Source organism: Ammodytes marinus (assembly GCF_949987685.1).
Source record: "Ammodytes marinus genome assembly, chromosome: 17".
Classification (NCBI taxonomy): Eukaryota; Metazoa; Chordata; class Actinopteri; order Uranoscopiformes; family Ammodytidae; genus Ammodytes; species Ammodytes marinus.
In genome coordinates, this window is record NC_137221.1 from 25,675,619 (window position 1) to 25,688,301 (window position 12,683).

Here is a 12,683-nt window from a genome sequence, read left to right on the forward strand (position 1 = left end):
ATTTTTCTTCATTTTCCTGTGCAGAAGCAGCTTTGATACAAGGCTTCTCCTGTAGTTTCAACTGTGTAATAAAACATATTGTACTGTTGCCTAAAAACATGTAGTACTCTTATTTCCAAAATACAAAGGATGTGAATTTTCTGCGTGTACCAAAGTGTGTTCTGCATTTATACAGTAGAAGAACATATTTTGGATACAGCCTTTTGTCATTTTATAAAACAAACAAAAATACTCCATACAGGTCTTAAAATGCATTTTGGCATGTTTTTAAAAACTAAATGTATCATGAATCAGGCAATTAATAACATGAACAAATGTGTATTTAATAACCTTCAGAATAGATCTAAGAATGATTATGGAAAGTTTAGTTTGGTTCAGAGTATTGAGAAAACAAAAACATATGTATGTTGAGATAATGTCCGTTAAGGATGGTTGTATCGGAGAAATATACAGACGCAAACAAACAAGAATTAGTCAAATAAACACCTACATGTACGTTTTGGACCTTTGATTTATACTAGATTAAAAGAAGATATGTTATAGAAGCAAATAACCAAATATCTTAAAGTTTAACAGTACTTGGAAAAAAATTATGTTTTTTCCCTTCTGTGTCTGAACAGATTGCCCTTAATGGTTTAATTGGCGTTAATTGTTCCCAGAGGAGGCATCCTAAAGACCTTAGTAAATCCTTGACTTCTCCTCAAGTACCACTATGTAATGTTATCGATCACATTTGCTGCTCATACTTAAGTGAAATAAGGTACCCCATTATTACACATAACGTACAATCATGGACACTAACATACAATGCATGCATATCACTTCTATTACGTGGAATAATTAACATTTTTGATTTTGGTTTGGGAGTGATGATGATTGCCTTACATGTTCATGTGAGCTCCTTGGACTGGAGTTAAATCCGAAATAAAGTCATATTATTCAGTGGTGCTTGTCTGTGTATGATACCAGGAGAAGGCCGGAAACGGCAATGGAACGATAAGGGAAGAAAAAGTACATCTCGCAGTGCACAGTCAGGAGCACAGAAGACGTCTATAAAGTGAAAGAAGTACTACACTCGCACAATATGACAGCCAATCCATCAGAGGGGGATGGGTGGAGGCGGTGTCTAAAGCGCCAAGTAGAGAGAGAGAGTGTGCCGGCAAGTTTTATAAATAGTTGCAGGCTTTTAAAGGGGAAATTGAAAGTTGTCAGACACATGTCATCTGCATTTTTCTTTTTTTTTTCCTTTTTTGAGACGCTCCAATAGAGCGTCTTTTGAACATGAGTGAAACGTTGTAACATACAAAGTGGCAGAGCTGGAGAGAGCCTGTCTGGGAAAAAGGATTGGATGTCCATGCTTGCACTGAGAGGAGTCACTGACATACTCACACAGCCCCACAGTAACAGTGTCAAGCTCCCAGGGCTTAATGCATTGAGTTTTCCATGACATCTATTAACCCTGCTTGTACTTATGCTGCTGTGTATGTGTTTGTGAGATTGAGTATGTGTGTACACGCCACTTTGTTCAGTGAAATTCTATCTTTAGAAGATGAGGGGGCTGGGTGGGGGGGGGGGGCAGTTTGAGATTGGGACCTTAGCGCTCCCAGTTTAGGGTCGGGTGAATTGCACAAACAAATTTCCCCGTTGATAAATTAACTTTGATCCTTAAAATCCCAGAGAAGTTATGATGCCGTTAACTCTCAACAAAAAGAGAGCAGGTTGTAACTAAGGTTATGTCTGGTGCCAATAAAGTTTATAAGAACAGGACAACCGCCTCCTCAGTACAAGGTTGACTTGGAGAAGGAAACACAGCATTACAATTATATCACGATCAAAACAATGAAAAATATATGGCTTGAATTTAATGACAGCGGGGTCTGTCTTTTTGCACTGAAGTTCAGTTCATATCACAACAGTCTCAATACAAAAGTTTTAGACGGCATACATGACGCCATTTGTATTTACTGCAGCCATAGGCGTAGATGGAGGTGAATGCAGTGGATATTTCCCCCTCAATATTTAGAAGAGGTAAACGTATCCCCCTCAAAACAATATGAAAAACCCTTCTCAATCTATCTATTGACTGTGTCCTAGTCCTTAACATACACATTTTATTACGTATAATGGAGAAATTTATCGTCACCGTCTGGGAAACCTGTTTAGATTTAGCAACTATTGATTATTTATAATGACATTTGTTAACCTTAAAATGGAGGTTTCTTGGTTATTATTTGTTTTCTATGTCTGCCCCCTGGATTGATTTCCGTAGTACAAGCCGAACAAATATTGATCTCAAAATATATGAACAAGATACTACTTGTGAATGCATAGCGCACAGGGAGGCCCTCCATATCTTCAATAGGAATCTCAATGGCTGTGAAAGAGCACACACTATTATCAAATATGTGAGACTCACACTGTTTTAAACTTGCTGTATTCTTGAAAGTGACGGTGAAAGTCAACAGCTTTTTTCTTCAAGTTGATACAATTATTATTGCTTTGACATACAGAACATGTGATGTGTGATGACCCGATTGGTTAATCAATTGAAGTGAGTGTGTGTGTGTGTGTGTGTGTGTGTGTATGTTCGTGTGAATGTTTATGCCCCATGCATATAAAGTGAAACTATGTTATTATATGTTAACTTCTGTTATTACAGAAGGATATTTTCCAATGTTGTTACAGTTTTTCTCAGTTGCTTTGGTGCTTTTCTCAGATCAGAATGAAAATTCTCATAACTATTAGTTCAACCTCCGCAACATTTAGTCATTTGAGCACATCATAGTAGCAATTTCTCCTTCCTCTGAACAAATTGCAAATGCTTTCGGACATGTATCAGTTGCTTTCATACAATTCTCTGCTGTTTTATAGCATTGTCATTTGCTTATGTCATGTCAGTCAAAATTAACTATACTTATGGATGCTGAATAGTCGCTCCCAATAAAACTAATAGTCTTCATTTCATTGCTTGAGTCATTACATACAACTAGTTGAACTAGTTATCAAATTCTGTCAAGCAAATTGTATACCTTTCTTTATCATTTTTTCCTGGAAATGTCTCCTGAACAATTGCTCTCAGGTGGACTTCAGTTTTCACTCACGAGGAGGTGTGTGAAGTATTAATTGTAACCAATGACTTTCCTCGCTGCATTGCAAGGGATAATATCCATTGTGATGTAGATGACAATATGTGGCCAGACAGACAGGAACATCTGGATGTGCCAGAATGATTTACCTATATATGTTCAGTTACAATATGTCCTGTTATATTGTTCACATTTGTGCACAGCTCTACCAAAAGGGTGTTTTTTTATGTTTGTTCTAAATAAGTGACTGAAGTGCATTTTTCATTTGCACAATGCTGTAGAATTGCAAAGAGCATATACAGTAAAAATGTGAAACATACGTATTCAGTGTCTTGTACTCACTCCCCTAACTACAGCAATGTGTAACTTTACTGTAGTTTTCAAATGGCTGTACAAGTAGTGTATAGTGCTGTCTTGAGCATGTTCAGGTAGTGTCACCGAGTTCTGACCTTTTTTTTGCATTGGAAAACACTGAGAGAATAAACTGTCATAATGAAAACATGACACAGCCATTTGGCTATCTTGTTCATAAACGATGGTGTCAAGACTTCTCATTTTGATGACACTGGCAGTTTCATTGACATGAATACTTGCTTTTGAGGAATAGACTATCCATTTTGAGCAAGAGACGTACTTTTGCAGGTTATCCACTAGGTTTTGCAGGTTGCACTAATTGTTTTGAGAAATGCACTAACTGCTGTGCAAATGTTAATAGTGATGTGTGAACAGCACCAAAGCGACTGAGAAAAACTGTAATTGGCTGATTTATGAAACATTTTCTTCTGAAAACCATGCCGAAAACTGCAGACATAGTTTTAAATTTCTTTAATAAATGAAAAAAAGGCTGTATCCAAAATCTGTTCTATCAAAACTTTGGCCTCTTCTATGGCTTTATCCAACATCTAAATTCTTGTTTTTTAAAGAGACAAATGCTCTGTATGCATCATTAAATATTGCCAAATGTTCATATGTACTCAAACATTTCTGAAATAACTGTAATACAAGATTTTCTTTTCTTTTTTAATGCAAATAATCAACTGGCAACGTTTCATGATGTTATATGTTAAACATTTTACCCTATTCACCTGCAGTGACAGTGCCTTAAAGGGATAGTTTTTAAGTCTACCTCTAGAGAGGTGCTCATTCTGTTTCTTGATTATTTGACTGGACTTACTTTAAGAGCATTTAAAGGAATACTTAACTTCACCCATACAGAACCGGCGTTCTATCATTATTAAATCGCTATTATAATACAATGAATGAGGTTTTTCTTCCCTCAGTCTTCCCTTGGCTCAGCTGTCCTGTTAATCCTAACCCTACATTTTCCCATGTGTGTTGTCACGCATGGGAAAATGTAGGGTTAGACAGGGAGACCATAAAACACTCTTTCTGCCTTTTCTCAGGCTAGGATGAACTGATTTCTAAAATGTTTGCACATTTATACTACATTGTTCAATACACCTTCAGATTTCCGGTCTTTAACATTACTATTAATAATGCAAATTGTTCTATTCATTGGTAACCCAATAGTGGAAGAAGAGGAGGACTTGGAGCCCTGTGCCCGGACCATGGGTGTCCCCGAGTCCTATATTTAACAACCACTGTACACACTAACATCTTTTGGCCTCTAGACTGATCAAATTGCAATATCCGATGTATTCGAGTGAGAGTTGAAAATTACACTTTTTTAAAACATAATTTGCTTTGTAAGTCTACCAAGTAACCTTTGAAATCAAATCAAATCAAATCAAATCAAATCAAATCAAATCAAATCAAATCAAATCAAATCAAATCAAATCAAATCAAATCAAATCAGTTTTATGTGTATAGCCCAATATCACAAATAGACATTTGTCTCCGTGGACTTAACATTCCATACAGTATGACACCCTGCCCTTACACCCTTAGCTCGGATGAGAAAAAACTCTTTATATCTGGATTAAAAAAATTGCGAAATCGGCCACTCACTGCCAGCGGGAGCAGTAACACAATTCACTTTATCCAGATGTAGAATGAACTGTAAAAGGCTATAGGTCTATTGCAAGATAAATACAGAACATGGTGTCACATGATTCACGCCATACGATGGGGGGGGGGACACACACACACACACACAAATATTCCAATTTAAATGCAAAATCTGGAGGTGGAGCGAGGCTGTAGATCAACACAAGACATTCTGGTATTTTGCCTTAGGATTCATAAATAACATCCCATGCAATTACTCCTCTTCAAATGAGGTTTTAAAGCGTGCATGTCACGGATGCGTCCTTATAGTAATGTTTTTATTTCCTAAAGCTTGTGTTATTCTTGCTCTGGGTGTAATTGCTTCTGTCCCGCGGCTCATCAGGCTGACTGATATCTGTGCTAGGACACTTTTTCAAGATCTCATGCTCTCCATGCATGTGCCTCCTGCACTGCCTTCTTCCTCTTAAATCTGACTTCTTCTAAAGCCACCACCGTCTAGTTTTATCATCTGCTGCATTTCATTAAGGCCAAGCTAATGGGTTGGGGGGTCGTTTAAATGTGTACAGTATGTTTGTGAATCTCATACGTTCCTTTTTAAATGACTCCTGCCTCTTTGCATCACAATAACCTAAATAAACAGTCGGTAAGTGATCATTTGGGATATGATTTAAAAATGAAATTCAACTACATGAGTCTATATATATGTACAAAATGGAATTATGACATTTCCTAACTCATAATAAATTGTTTTGCCAACTACTGTTTGAAGGAAACATCATTTCCTCCTGGATTAAGTTCATAGTTTCACTATAGATAGGGATTATGTTGTACTGCAGCACACAGTCGGGAACAAAGGCGGTAATTGTTTTTTTCCTGTTTTCCATGAAGCCATGTTAAAGATGCTTACACACAACTTGGCTTTTGGTTAAGGCCAAATGAGGCATGACTTCCAGAATCTTATCAGTTCATTCTTAACAGAGTGGACAATTGTTCAAAGTTTGAAGTAAATCCCCCAAACTGTTAATGAGATAGGCCTACTGTGTTCACAATAATGGCAGACACGTACAGACGGGAGCGTGTCTGTGTTCCCACATTTCTAAATAATCTAACTATATAATAGAGAATAGTATGTCTGTGTGTGTGTTTGTGTCACTCCTATTTTAACCTCTTCCTGTCCCCTTACCCTAACCCTGACCACCCAGCTGTGATGCCTGAGCCCTAATGGTGGTTGGTGTTTTGTGCCCCCAAAGGAGCCTTCAAGGCAGCGCTGGTCAAGGTTAGAATTAGGGATAAGGTTAAGGGATAGGGCCTTCCAAGCCGCCGTGCTGCCTTGAAGGCTGTGTTGGGGGCACAAATCACCATCGAGGGAGCCTAATCTCCAATTTCAGGAGCATAGGGCTATGGGACCATAGGGATGACCCCGAATGCAAAAGGCACAATACTGATGAAAAAGCCACATTCACATTAAGTGCTGTGGCTTGTGCAGTTGTGTTGACCCTTCTGGGCCACCATATTTAAGACCCCTGCTAAACATCGGCTGTGTCTATAGCTGTATCCCGTTACAGAGACCGCCTCCTTGGTAGGACGCGGTCTCGCGGTCTATGAAGGCTATAGCCTATGAAGGCCGATTCGAAGGCCGAACGAGCGTTGTTAAACGGGACGGTCTCCGCAGGTCTCCGTTTACGAGCATTTCCGGTTTGCGTAACAAGCCGTTACCTTGCGTGACGACACGCCGCTCCTGTGCTGCCTAGCAACCCTGATAGCTGCCAACGGAAACAGCCTTGTCAGCAGAGGAAAAAAGAAAAAGAAGTTGCCTACCTGACGAAAAGAAAAAAAAGTACAAGAAAAAAAGAAAGGAAGATAAAAGTTAAGAAGATGGAGCAACACGTTGCTGTTCTGTTATTTTTTATTTCATTGTATGCCATCTCTGAAAAAAACGCAATGAATCATGGGATATGTTGGGCTGCGAAGGATACATCTGATGCAGCCTTCAAAACCGTGAAACGAAGGCTGCATTTCTCGGCCGCATATGAGGAGCCTTGCAAGGAGCCTTGCAAATGGAACAACCTTTGCACGCCGCTATGACACAATCGGTCTTCAAATGCAGCCTTCGTAGACCGCAACCCCTGTATTGAGAGTCACCCTATGCCTCTGTCAGAGCTGTTGTTCTCTGATGTAAGATGCTCAGCTTCATCCTGTGGGATTAGCACTGGTAATTCACTGTCTTGGCAGGAGCTGGCTTTGGTTTGTGGCACAGCGGCTGTGATGCCACACTGCTTTGGTTGTGGGAGGGGGGGCCACCAGTGGAGGTACAGGCTTTCCATGGCCCCTTGGCAAATACAACTAAAGCTACTTCTGCTACTACTCCAAGTCCAAAAGCAGTCTGATGTTTTAATGATGGAGTCCTCATTCTACAAGGTCATACAAAGGACACACGGTGACTTTTTTACATTTTAAATCTGATACTTGTTTGGGCCATAAAAATATAGAAAATATATGAAAATTATATTCCTGCCATTGTGAAGAAGGTTTGGAAAGACATATTTTCAGTATAGCCAGGACGGTTACCCTCACTGATCCATAACTGTCACTAGCCCCTTTTACACAGAGATTGCGGCATATTGACGGAACAACAGTGTGCCAATATGCCGGCTCTGCTTGGTTCTGTGTTATTTACACAGAACCAAGCAAAGCCGGCATTCTGGCGCATCAGTCTGCCAATTTATACAGCGTTACACATTCCGGAATGAAAGAGGGGTGCCTGAAAGCAGCGTCAGGTGTGACGTCTATATTTAGCGCCGCACCGGTCAGCTGCATGTAAACAACACTGGCCGGTGTATTGAGGGCAGACGCGCCGGTGCTTGCAGTCTTTTACTGACCCCGTGATGTGCCGGTTGATCTCGCCCTCGCGCTCACACACACACAGTGTGGGAAGTCACGTTACTGTAGACTGAAATAATGTGTGGAGATAAACTCAGGCTGCCGGATAATAATAGCGGCAGCGATCCGGACAGGCCTGCCCAGACAAATGACTTGGCCCCTGAAAAGGTCCAGTCATTGGGCCCCCTTTACTCATACTGAACTTGTATCAATGCATGATACGCTAATTCCTACATAAACACATACTCGTACACAGGGCCGGTTCTAGACAGTTAGATTAGGGAGGGCTACTGGAAATAATAGTGGGCAGAGATACCGAAGATGTGAGCGCAGAGCGCGAGTGGATTTTTTTGCCTTTGCAAGATCTCTGCGCCTGCTTTTTGGCACATTTACTGTAATGCATGCTTTTAGACACATCAATGCAGTTAACCATGATAGCACTGCTACCAGAAGCTTTCCACATCATTATACCAATCATCTGCCACCTTTTCTAATTTTCTTAGAAAATAATAGATAAAATATGCAGAATAATTTGCAGAACACCCTCAAAAATTTATGAAATATCACAATATCTCTGAATTGAAAATCCACTTCTGCTGGCAGGAATACTGATATTAGGGAATTTTCCGGGGGTCTAAAGTGCCCTATTTTTCCTTTCTTTTCTGGTACCCTGATTTATGTCCAGGTCCTGGCATCACTGAGCTGGCTAGGTTAGCTTGCTCATCATCAATACGCAGCTAATGCTTGTTTGGTTGACCTTCTGCATGCGACGGTTTTGAGGGAAAAAAACGACCCATGATATTTTTAGTTTTTCAATATAAAATGTGACATATATTACCCAAGTAACAATGAATGAAATGTTTTATTTGTTTATAGAAACATCTCTTGCGAATATAGCGTTCATAGTAAAGGTTGGCTTAGTTACGTCATTTGCAAAAAAAATAAAAAATAATAAAACAAAATCTTTCTGGGCCCCCCCTGGTGGCTGGGCCCTAGAAAGCTATTCCACTTTCTACTCCTTATGGACACAGCCTAGCTTAGCTTAGCCTAGCTAAACTCTGAAAAATGAAGCGTGGGGGTTCGGATTGAGCAGCGGACCTTATAATCAGACAGATTAACCACTGTTCCTTTTCTTTGGTGATTTTTACGGGACATCGTGCTGCCGTGATTCATGTTAAACATTTACCTTGCTCCTTATAAGATATTGCTAAACTATCTATTGTCCTTCAACTGCTTACATGGTCGCATGTTTAGAATGTAGGATATGGAACGTCACACTGTTCCGCATCAACAAGCAGCCGCATTTATACAGAGAGGCGGAACAGATTGTGTCGGCAATTTTACTACCCCCTCCGAGGTAGTAAAATTCCCGGAACAATCTGTTGCGCCTTTCCTCCCCCGTACCGCAACGGTCGCATTTATACAGCAGGGCCAACGGCCGAAATGCCGGCATTTTCCCGGCTTTCACTGGCTGTGTAAAAGGGGCTATTGTGAACAGTTGTCATTGCAAAGGCTTTCTACTGAATAAATTGTTCCAGTGAACACCACTGTCAGTAATGGCACGTGCCTGGCTGCTTAGTCTTTTAAATTACATTTTCCAGACACAGATATCCCAAAACATCAACAAATAGTTGCTTAACGCCAATTATAGTTGCTGACTTTTTCTGAGTCTGCTGTTTGAAGCTGGACGGATACAGTGAGTTAACTAGAGATTAATCACAGAAAACCGCTGGAAACAAGGTTAGTGGTGGAATAAAAAACTAGGAGATCAAAACAGTAAGACACCTTTCACAGAACTCATCAATCTTGGCTGAATCTGATATAATTATACACTGTTTAATTAAAAATAATACTTAATAATTATCTTTATAGTTGATGATTAGATTATTAATTGCCGCTTTCAGGAAATGAATTGCCACAGTCTATACAGAGCCTCACAATGTAGTTTAGGTTCAACATACAGAACGCGAGGTATTGTTTATTGAACCCCTTTATATGCATTTAATATCCAGTTGCTTCTGGCCATACATGTCTGTAACTATAATATTTACACATTATAATGTAATCATTGGTACATTATATAACAACCTTTGTTGGTAAGCAGACAGTAGTGTGTTGGCTAATTGAAATGTAATGTAATGATGTTCATTTATTGAATCACTGTTCAGAAGCAGCCAGTTCAGGACATTCAATAGAGCCTCTTCTCTATTACAAACAACGCCTCATTCAGTATCGTGATTGCTCTTTTGATGGAATGGAGGAACACTTTTCGTAAGTGTGTCAGTCATTCACTCTTACAAACTATATTGTGTTATATGCACAAATGGCGTAGACTGCATGTTTCAATGCGGCCAGATACGACTCATTCATATCACACACACACCTTCAGCCCTCTCTCCAACACACTGTGTCAAAGTGCGCCCCGGCTACGCTCATATTCATTTCCTCCTGATTATGTCTTTCTCGTTGTGTCTGTGATTATTACTCCCAGACAGCTAGTGCACTGGGCCCCTGCTCATTTCAGAAACACATCATAAACAATTTACACGTCATTAGTTTTGTTTTGATCATATTTGTTTGACACAAATGTCTCCCTGCATGGTGGGTGCTGGGGTTATTTAACCCAGTTAGAGGCCCAGGGTGTAATATGTTGCATTTTGTGTGATTAATTGTCGTAGCTCTGAGCAGAACTTTAAATGGGACTAAATAAGAGAGGAAAATGTGTACACGGGCTATATGTGTGTTCATTTCGTTGTGTCAATTTAACGGTGTAGTCAGCGATTCTGGAGGATGCTTGTTGTCAAAATTGTTTTTTTTATCAAAATCTGTGAATATCTCCTCTCGCTCCGCTACCTGTCCATGCAGTGTGTTTACGAAAGAGGTTTTGACCTCAAGCTTTCTCTCCAGTCACTGACAGCGGCAACATTGAGGCTGGCGAGTCGCTGGAAGTTGATTCCCAGTTTGGGCCATGCCATGACTAACCTTCACCTGCACATCACTGCTCTTTCTCCGACCCAATTCGGAATATCCATCCCTGCCCAGTCTCTGATGATCTCTCGTGATACCGTGAATCCGTGATATTTTTGCCTAAAGTTATCATACCTTCAGAATATCATACTGGCCCATGCCTAGGTGTATGAATGGTTTATTAATCCATACCAGCATGAGAATCAGCTGTGTCTCATCACACACTAATGCAGGTGATTTAACGTATTAAATCCTTTATCCAACTGTAAATAGACTGCAGTTGAATGTGCATACTGTACCAGTGCCAGGAGGATAAAAGGGCACATGGTGTGTTATGTGTGTGTTTGTGTGTGTGTGTGCGCGTGCGTTTATGTGTTTGTGTGTGCGTGCGTGTGTGTTTGTGTTGTGTGAACGGTCATGATGTCCTGCAGAGGGCAGTAAAACTAACAGCAAACACAGACGCTGATGTAATCCGGAGCAAATACACAGCAAGCTCCCATCATATTAATGTGCAAAAACATGCAAAAAGAGCATTGCCTCTCATTGAATATCCACAAAGTGTCTTTCTCCCTGTGATTTGCCGCCATACACCTTAGAGGCATTGACAAAATACTTTCACTATCAGCTTCTTATCATACCATTACCATCTAACGGCGAAGGGACCCTACACAAAACACACACAATATTCTGCCAAAGTTTCAACTGTTAACTGTAAGCCATTTCAAGTGACACATTTTTGTATTTACTTTTGACAAATGATGGGCTGCTCGTTCATTGTCAAACAAATGTGATTTAACTACCTATTGAAGGTTTTGAATGTTACAGTTTTTGTCGATTGCTTACACACATGTTGCAGACTTTGGCCCAATGTGTCAAAACTTAACACACAGGATAGGACAAAGCACAGGGAGATAATCTTCTCATTTATACGGCAAAATTAAACTCTTGAAATAAAACCTAACAATCCCATTTCAAAACTGTTTTTAGCATCAAAACAATACACACATGCACTTTTGAATTACTCTTTCCTAGCAGCAACAACACAAAGATGTGCTTTATGCAAAACACAGCTGTATTCAGTACTTTGGATGTTTTTTTACTTTAAAAGTCTCATACAGATTTTTTTTGTGAAAGATTGATCCACTACAGTTGATCTAGACACATGAAAACAAAATGTAGACGCTTCAGATTATTTAATTTTTTTCGCCATTTCAGGTTTTTGCAAAAGTAAAAAAAATAAAACACACAAAGACACACAAGAAATGGTACCACTAGAATGTTCTACAAAACATAGTGTTGTAGGGGACTGATTGGAAGACATTTAGGCTATGGATCCTGTCTCCTGTTGGCATCTGGCCACATCACCTCATCCACGTCACAGGCAATGTCCTCCCTTGCCAAGCAACGGGGGAAATATCGCCTTGAATCCAACCTCTTGAAGAATTTTTTGGAAAGATTGATCCACTGTATTTTCAATTAGACACATGAAAAAAATATAGAAAATCTTCTGAAAAAAAGTGTATATTGCAATTTCATGGTTTTGGCCAACAAAATAAAAAACACAACGAATAGGTGGATTATGAATCCTTTGGATACCGCCTCCTGTTTGCCACATTGCCTCATCCACATCACATGCAATGTCATCCTTTGAGAACCAACAGCGAAAATATTCCTGATATCCAGTCTAAATTACCTAATTATGGAGCTATTGTGTAGTTGGGCTGGACTCTCATGCCCAGGCTCCTATATTGATAGGCCATGATCTATAACATGGTCCACTAT